The following is a 10,067-nucleotide window of genomic DNA, read 5'->3' as shown; positions in this document are numbered from 1 at the left end:
CTTTTCCTCCAGTCCTCATCTTAACTGTTACCACCCTTTAGACACCTCCTTTATCCTTTAACCACCGTAGCTAAGTAGGTCTCACCCCAACACCGTTATTCTCAATCATAGCACCTTTTTGTTTGTTTCATATTATTATCAAAGTAGTATTAGCAAATGTATCTTTTGTTTACTTTTTGATCATCTGCATTTCCCAGTAGCAAACTCTATTAAGGGAGAAACACTTTGATTCAACAGAGTAGATACCCAGGCATGGTAGTATCTGGCTTATAATAGGCATACGGTGAACATTTGATAAGTGATTAAACAAATAATGAATGTGTACATGTTCAAAAATGCTGAAAAGATAGACAACAATCTCTTGTAAAATTTTAATTTTTATCCTTATTAATTTCTGTATTTTTTCAGATTTTTATATGAAGATATTATATTTATTATGATAACATTTTCAAAGATTTTAGAAATAGAAAAAAATGAATAAAAATATTTTCATAAAATACAATTTCTCTCCCAAAAGAGGTGCAGAACTTAAATAAATTATGGTATTTGGAAGGCAATTTTTATATAGCAATGAGCATAAAGTATATATTTTCTGCTAAGTCCATTACTAAGCTCAACTAAATGTCATTCTGGAGTGAAACCTCTCTGCACATTTTTTGTATAGCCCTTTTTGTCTTCTAAAAACAAGATAATTATTCCTCTATGTTCCATACTTACAGAAAGGACAATTGTCTCAAAATAAAATGACATATTTTAGCAGGGACAAAGAGAAGATGAACCTGGCTTCACATTTTCAAATTCTATCCTTGATAGTAGGACAGTTTGGGGATGCATTAGAAATGAAGTGATTAAAAGTCAGACTCTGATTACATTAATCTTTTATACTTAGGAAAAATTATAGGTAATTAAGTTGTATCACAAGCAGTAAAGAATCGACACTAAAAACTAGATGTAAATGGGTTCAATTTTGTTTCCAGCATTTAAGAATATAGATTGTGATTAGAAAGGGTTCAGAAAGATGAATAAACAAAGTCTACTAAAAAATAAAAAATCGGTACATGTAATAAAAAATAAAAACAAAAGTTCTGATTCATTGAGGAACAAAAATCTATTGGTTATCATTGATGGTTTCTTGGCCATTGTTTGGAATAGGATGGGTTATTTTGAGAAAACATTGACCAACTGTTCTCTACTTTATGGAAACTAAGATATGGAAAAGTGAATATGAGTTGCAGAGAATTTAGTCAGATATAAGAAAGACATTTTTTTTCTTTTTATCTACCATTCTTGACATTTATTTTTCAGGTTTTCTAAGGAAGAATTTCCTGATGTAGGTAGGATGAGTCAACACTAAAAGAAAAAGTCATGGTGCTATTGTCCTTAGAAATTACTGGAAATTTGAAAATTTATTACTAAAACACAAAAGCTAATACTCTGCTGACCTTGTGTCAAGAAAATCAACACAGTGACTACTTCCAGCTCTGATATTCTATTATATCCTGCCAATATGGGGTATGGCTAAGGACTTAGAAAAATCTAGGACAAACTGTAACTAAATCCCCACCCAACCACTTCCTCCACCCACCTCTCATACACCCTGCCCCAGGACCCCTTGTCATATTTCTTCAAATCATTTGTCTGACTCTCCCAGTGGCATTTTGATTATTTAAATGCTCATACATGTGAAAGGTAACTTAAATGTGGTTTTAATATTAATTTGGCAAACCACATACCAAGAAAAGTAAATAGGGCCATTCCAAAAATTAAACACAGATTTTTGGGTGATAAATAGTACAGTGCCACACTTGCTTTAGCTGGGCCATACAGAGAACAAATGTTTGATTTTTTAAATCTGCAGTGATACAGAGCCCAGAGATATAGGCAAGAAATATTACCTAGTTGGTGGTCCTTGTTTTACTATTGCCGTCGGAGTAAACACTGATGATTTATTTGAGGCTGAATTTCGCTCACTCAGCAAAGGCCATAAATTTAATGTTAAGAAAATGTACACTGCACTGAGCAAATTAGTATTTTCAAGTCAATTAGATCAATGAGTATGTTGTAATTTTGATATGTTTAAATCAATATTGCTGTTCAGATCTCTTGCATTTATTGATTACCTACCATATGTCCTATTTCAAACTAAATCACATCTTAAATCCAGCTAGAAGTGTTTAAACATTTTAGCACACGTGTTTGGCACAAGACTTGTATCAGGAAACCAAAAAAAAAAAAAAAAAATCTGTCTGTGAAATGTCTCTATTTTGATGTACTTTATGATAAAGACAATACTTTCTCATTGGGACATTGTGGTTTTGATTGTCAAATTTCTTTATAATTTCTTATAATTTTCTGCATATTTCCAAAGTATCTATAGGCTTACTATTCCATGGAGGTCTTGCTTTCCTATAAAATGAGCCAGTGGTGCTTCTTCAGTCTTTCATGAGGAAAGAATCTCCGAGAACCCTTATTTACAACTTGTCTTCAACAAGAGAGGAGAGAGAAGATGAGGTAGAAAGCTAAGTTCCATAAACCAAATATTCTTACATAATGAGTTTTACTCAGCAACAGTTGAGAGAAACTCATACTAAAGATTATCAAGAAAACAAAACAAAACAAGCATTGAGAAAGACCTGGAAATGGAGCTTCCCTTATGCCAGATGTGTGAGGAATGTATTCTCTACCAAGGAAAAAAACAATCAGAAATTCCCAAGTTGTTACTATTACCTAACTTTATACTAGATTTCAATCATTCCTAAGAAGGATGTGTTCTTAACAATTTCATAGATTCAGTCATATTTATTCCCATTAGATCTTCAGTAGCCAAATCTTGCCTTTTGAACTTCTAAAATAGGGTCTTATAAGTATTTTTCAACTGCCCTAACTGCAGAATTTCATTTGCTAATGCTAGAGCATTCCCATGTTAGGATTTCCTATTTCTCTGTCTTTACTGACAAAATAAAAAATGTATTATTGCTCTAAATTCTCTAATGAAGAAATGTCAATAAGTGAATATTTGCATCTGATGCCACCAAATTATCAAAGACCAGCCTCTGTAGTTTTAGATAAATGCAGTTATCTTTCACTTATGTATTACTATAAACAAAATATATGAAGACATAATCAGGAGGTTGATAAATATTTACTGTATTACCAGGGAAAACCAGAATAAATACTCTTTGAATAGAATATTGGCTAAAAATATCTATTTTGGAGTAGATCCAGGTTTTAGAGGATATTAATTTGTCAGAGAGTATCTGTATTTACTTAGGTACAGATTTTCATGAGGAGACATTTGAGAAATTCTAAGAGCTTTTGTCTCCTATCAAGACTTACATATTTTGCATCAGTTCTCATGGGCCCTCCCATACATAGATAGGAAAGCAAACAGTTCTGGGACCCTGATATCATTTAGTAGTTACCCAATGAGGTTAGAGCTTATTATTCTCTATTCAAAGACTCCATGAAAACCAAAGAGGAGATAAAACTTTTTAACAGATAAAGAACTGGAATGACAGAAAATCTTTATGTATGACCATTGTTACACACTCTTAGCGCTTTTTACAGCAATAAGCTTTAATGACACCCTGCTTCAAAAAAAGTGTTAGGTTTCTTACCTGCTAGATTCACTTGGTTTACTCTCATATTCCCATCATTCAATACAAAACGCTGTGTTTACAACTCTTTTTTTCTCTAATTCCAACTTTAGTTGGTTCCCATTAGGAATTTATATGTATGCATACACTGACACCTAAACTGTGATTTTCCTTTACTTCTCCACAAACTGCTTTTCTACTTGTGTCATAATTCTTTCTTCTTTCTTCTAGTGTGAGTGAAAAGACTCTGACAGAAGGCACCTAGGCTGGTGCCCCATGCTCCTGGACGGACTCTGAGAGCCCTGAGCATTATAGGGGGTGTAGTTTTAACGTGGTACCAAATATATTAGAGAAAGTTATTAACTAATTGCAATACAAATAGGCCACAAGAATTACTTATATAGTTATGCATACATTTAACCCTCTTACACAAAAGAACTTTAAAATTTGGACTTATGCCCCAGTTTTACTACTTATTAATTCATGGATATGAGCAAATCATCACTTCCACACTTTCATTTTCTCCATTTTGTGATTGCAAAGATAGGTGTTCTGCCTGAGTTCCCACAGACATCTAGTATACCTGGGCCCCTGTATTGACCTCAAGGCTGTTGTTAGCTTAAGAAGAGATCATATACCTGAAAGTATTTGGAAAATAATTAGGTGCTATATCAATGAATGTAAGATTGTTTAGCACAAATAACTGTGCTAGATACTATGATGGATACTAGAAATTCACAACCTAGAAAGGGAGATATCACATGTAATATGGAGTGACAAATAATAATTAGCACTACATGGGTACCAACCAGTCAGACAGTGCCAGGGTATACCACAGAATATCAGTCCTGAATGAAAAATCAAAACAATGTATTATAAATAGAGGAAGGTTTTGATTTTCTGTGTGACCTGCTCTTTTGTACGTTATACATTATCACTCCTATATTATAATGGTTGGATTCAGACTTTCTGACAAAGGGTAAAGAATTATTATTTGTAGCTATCATATGCTAGTCATTGGTCCAATTCAACAGTGTCACATCTTTGTACAGCAGTTCCTATTTGCGCAGTTATGATATTTAATTTCTTTTTTACTTATTGTTTTATAATACATGGTAAAGATTTTTTAAAGTAGAAAAACTAAAATTAAAAATTGTGGATCTCACATTTAATAAGATTGAAGAAAAGCTATTATCAGGTGAGCCAAAATTTTCATATTATAGCTCAGTTACTTATGAAATTAAGTGTCACATGAAATTAAGACAATAGATCCTATGGTCGACTATCAAGTAAAAGAGTAAATCCTTAGATAATAATGCCAAACCACCTCATACTAAAGGGCGAGGTTAATATTTAGATTTTACCATTTATATTTTTAGCACAATGGGAATGAAACATTGGAGCCCGCTGTTTGACTTCTAGTACCTTTGGTTTTTCAACAAGTTCAGGAATGCATTATGTGTGAAAATAACTGAAAAGTGCTGTGGGAATTGGCAAATAAATAAATAGGAAGGAAGGAAGGAAGGAAGGAAGAAAGAAAGAAAGAAAGAAAGAGAGAGAGAGAGAGAGAGAGAGAGAGAGAGAGAGAGAGAGAGAGAGAGAGAGAGAGAGAGAGAGAGAGAGAGAGAGAGAGAGAGAGAGAGAGAGAGAGAGAGAGAGAGAGAGAGAGAGAGAGAGAGAGAGAGAGAGAGAGAGAGAGAGAGAGAGAGAGAGAGAGAGAGAGAGAGAGAGAGAGAGAGAGAGAGAGAGAGAGAGAGAGAGAGAGAGAGAGAGAGAGAGAGAGAGAGAGAGAGAGAGAGAGAGAGAGAGAGAGAGAGAGAGAGAGAGAGAGAGAGAGAGAGAGAGAGAGAGAGAGAGAGAGAGAGAGAGAGAGAGAGAGAGAGAGAGAGAGAGAGAGAGAGAGAGAGAGAGAGAGAGAGAGAGAGAGAGAGAGAGAGAGAGAGAGAGAGAGAGAGAGAGAGAGAGAGAGAGAGAGAGAGAGAGAGAGAGAGAGAGAGAGAGAGAGAGAGAGAGAGAGAGAGAGAGAGAGAGAGAGAGAGAGAGAGAGAGAGAGAGAGAGAGAGAGAGAGAGAGAGAGAGAGAGAGAGAGAGAAAGAAAGAAAGAAAGAAAGAAAGAAAGAAACTTCTAGATGAGAGGGTAAGAGCTGAGTCTCAAAAGAGAACTAAAATTTGAACTTATAAAGATGAGAAGGACGTTCTAGATACAGAGCATGCCTTGATTAAACACCTTGAGGTGGGAAAATGCAGGGCATATAAAAGGAATGGGCAATCACTGTTACTGACTAGACAAGGTGATACCTTCTGGAATGGAAGGCAATGGAAAATCATAGATGGGAAGTTAAAAATAGTCGCAAAATAGCAAACAAGATTTCAAACACTTAGCCTATCTCTTTGTAACTATTCTCAATTTTGCCTACATGTGTTTACTTTTCCACAGTCAAAGATACTTGACCATCAAATGTATGCTCTAAACTCCACTCCAGTCTTAAAATATAATTTTAATCTGAGCAAGAGGAATTTAGGACACTCAAGTCCAACATCATGCTGTTAATATATAAACACTTGCTATTTATAGAATAGGCAAAATGTGAATCTTAATTTTGGGATTCTAATCTGGTCATTGCTAAGTGGGTCTCAATTTATGGTAACATGGACCATTTCTGTTTTCTGGCCAGTCATTTTTTGGATTATCTGACGATTATAACCTGACTATTGTTCTGAACCATTCTGAAATAGCATAATATTTTCCCATTTGTCCAGCCTAGTGGATAAGATGCTTCCATTTGATTCAAGTTATTCCCAGTACCAACTGTGTTTTTGTACCTAAGGATGTCTGAATATCACCAGCCCCTTAGTTTTCCATGGCTTTCTTCTGCTCATTTGTTGAAACTCAGCTGCTGTTAGATGCTTAGTAATTGTGCCTATTGTCTGCCCCGAGAGTACCAAGCTCTTTCCAATGATCTGGTATTTTCCTGGTGATCACAGTTAATTGACTCCAGTACTAGGTCCTACCACCCTAATCTGCTACAATTAATAGGATCATTACTAGCCATGAACTGTCAGATGATGTATTTCTTCCTCCCTCATTCTAACTTTGTGTAGTTTACAAAATATAGCCAATGCATTGTATCTTTTTTAAAGCTTCATTGTGAAGTATTAACCTCTTTTCATTTGTGGTTTAGGAACTAAAATAACCCCTTCACTTTTTGAAAAATAGTGGTTGGGACATACAAACAGATGTGTAAAGAATCAGAAGCTTAGGTATTCAGATCACTGCCATTGGATGGCACATTGCTTCTATCAGTGACAGAACAGTTAATGCACTTGTTTCTGGTGCCAGTCTTTATTTAGAGTGCAGAGGTGGGCAATAATCGATCACATGCATTTTATAAGTATGTGATCAACAGCAGGAAGTGAGGGTGGATCAGGTGCTCAACAAGATTCCTGAACCTACACTACCTGAAGAAGTAATAGTAGACACTAAAGCAACAAAGGAAGGAAAACATACTGCCTACTTCCACAGATATCCAAAAGCTGTGGTTGACAGCCCTGGCTAGGATCACAATCAACTGGGAAGCTTTTAAAAGCAACAGATGTCCAGGTTATGCCCTAGTTTTGGGGTGGAGGGAGTATTCTGACGGGAAACCAGGGCTGGAATTCAATACTCTATGGTCAAATGGGGAAGTAAGCAAAGATTTATGTAACCGACATTCAAAGACAGGTTAATAATCACAGCGGCCAGTAACGTTTGCTTTTAACAAAGATAAAGCATATGGGGATTTAAGAAATTTATTATGTTACGGTTTGCCATTTGTTCACTTCCTGTTCTTCATATCATTTCAGAATTATCCAAACATTGTAAAAATTGATAAATCCCAAACAACCCCGATAATGAAAACACCTGGAGTGTTTAAGACTTTAAAGGATCCTGGGAAGCTGGATTTCAGCAAGGATCCCAGGTGATTATTATTGTTGGGGAAGTTTGGAAAACACTGATCTGGATACTGAAGATGTTAGGTGGACTTTGAAATCGTTTGTGATATGGAGCCTGTGAGAACAGGACGAGCCCATTGAGAGAGTCACACACAAGAGCGGAGCTCTTATATAACATGTACCGCAGTCACCCAGACTTCTCACAGTTCCTTGACGATTCAAAGCCTGTTCCCACATCAAGAACTTTGCATCTGCTGTTTACCAGTCTGGAAACTTTGTCCGCCAATTCTTCAAGATGAAATCCTATTCATCCTTTGCCACTTTCTCAGAAAAGCCTTCCCAGCTCTGCTAAACTAAATCAGGTGTCCTGTTAAAACCTCTTTGCACCCTTTACTTCATAATAATCATTACTGTTTCTAGTTACTTATCTCTTGATAATGTTTTAGTATCTGTCTCCTACACTAGAAGGTAAGCCTCTGTGGAGTAGGCCATGGCTTACATGTCCACAGCTTTATCGCCGGTATTTTACAGCTACGCATACATAAATAAGTGAATAATGAATGAATAAAAGTGTTCAGTGGTAGCATGTAAAGATGTAGCAAGGTAGTGAAGAGAGCTTTGCTGGAATGATTGAGAAAAACATGTGCAAAGCAAAAAAAGCCTTTCAGAGGAAGGCAAAGATTGTGCCGGGCTCTAAAGCAAGTAGCAAGAGGACTGGCAGAGCACAGAGTAGCGGAAACATGCCAGGTGGGCGGAAGGCTCTGCGAATGCCCTGGAGAAGAGACAGCGTGTACGCACTCTGAATGCGGAGCCAGGCAGCTTGAATTAAGCAGAGAGAACAATCAGGCTATGATGAAAGTGGAGGACAGTTAGATAAAGAGTGACTCATGATCAGTTTTGATTTGACGTAAGCAGAAACTCAGAGATCCTGCAGGGTTCAGAGAAGGAGAGAAATGATCAAAACAACTTTCAAGGGATGACTCACACTCTTTGTGTAGGACTGAATGAGGGGACAGGACTAAAGATACGTGAAACCAGCCAGGAGGCTGTGGCAATCAAGATGCAGTGCAATTAGAAATCAAAATGGGTGCTCTATTTTATTTGGGTAACTTCTACTCAGTGCCACAAAAAGTTTGACGCACCTGGGTAGAAATATGATAACAGCTGTAGACTAGGGGAAGAAAAGGGGTCCTCGGAAAGAATCAGTAAGATTTTGAATAACTTTCAGAAAGGAAGAGGGAAAAGAATCAATGAAGATACTAATTCGTGGACCCAAAAGGATGCATGCTGCAAAATGGATGGAGAAATACAAAAATAGGGAAGTCTGAGAGCAAGAAGAAATAAATGAGCTCCCTTCTTAGCATGGAATCATAGTGTGATATTTAAGAAAGCTTATCCTTTATTCAGTGAGGATTATAGAACATGGAAAATGACCTGAGAATAAGAAAATCTCCTTGACCAGGACCTCTGAAACTTGAAGAGCCACTCATGGTTATCAGGGTGCTGGAGGGGATAGCAATGAATCCCAAAGGACATTTTTTAGAGTGTTCATTTGTATTCAATGCTCTTGACAATTCTTTTCTTCTTATCATTATATTTTTGGTAGTTGTTAAAATCCTTCTCTCCCCATTTACTATTACTATTTTCTCTCCCCTTGTCGAATTTTCCCTAGCTTTACTATTTTAAATTCTTTTAATAGCTCTATCAAATATCTCCAGCTTGCTGAACGCACATTTGAAGGACTCCCTAAAACAGTCCCTGCCCCTGCACAGTGTTGCTTCATTTGGACCATCTTGATTTTCTTACCCAGATTATTGAAAACCATCTCCCCTCCCTCTGCTCTCCCTGCCTCTCATCTCCTGTCTTACCATTTCCTACTCATCCAGTGTCAACATGCTCTTCTATAATTCAAATATAAGTATAACTCTCCCTGCTTAAAATCTTTAAATGACTCCCTAACACCTTCGCGATGACAGGTGGATAGATTTGCTAGTATAAAAAGTTTTTTTAGACTGTTCCCTGCCCTCTCTTCCTCTTTAACCTTCTCCATGGGCAGCTTGTTCTTTTCACTACTGTCACACCAGTAATCTTTTCATTTTCCTGAATGGGATGTGCTGTCTTCCCACCGTACCTTTGTAACTGGCATCAACTATAACCATGTTATCTTTATTGCCTTTTGTTGCCTGATAACTTTTATTCTTTTTTCGAACTTCAATCATCACCCCCTCTAGGATGTCTTCTCTTGATTCCCTCTGCAGCAATCCTATGTGCTCAAACAGCTGATTGTAGCTTGTTTCAAGCAGAGAACTCTAATTTGTGGGCTTATTTTTTTCTTTTCTAACTAAAATATTATCTTCCTTAAGACAAGGATAGTGTCTCTTATATCTTCATTTTCTATGCCTACATAGTACCTGGAACATTGTAGAAACTGAAATACTATTTGAAGGAAAGAAGGAAGGAAGGAAAGAAGGAAGGAAGGAAGGAAAGAAGGAAGGAAGGAAGGAAGGAAGGAAGGAAGGAAGGAAGGAAGGAAGGAAG

At 36.6% G+C, this 10,067-nt stretch overlaps 1 long non-coding RNA gene across 1 annotated transcript in view; it reads right to left on the bottom strand.

Moving 5' to 3' along the window:
* The window catches only part of LOC107196757, an 87,776-nt gene that overhangs the window by 17,241 nt on the left and 60,468 nt on the right, over positions 1-10,067 (bottom strand). The window lies entirely within an intron of this gene.

The sequence above is a fragment of the Pteropus alecto genome, unplaced genomic scaffold (assembly GCF_000325575.1).
Source record: "Pteropus alecto unplaced genomic scaffold, ASM32557v1 scaffold7, whole genome shotgun sequence".
Lineage (NCBI taxonomy): Eukaryota > Metazoa > Chordata > Mammalia > Chiroptera > Pteropodidae > Pteropus > Pteropus alecto.
Note: the sequence above shows the minus strand (reverse complement) of the source record. Positions and strands in the feature narration are given on the sequence as shown.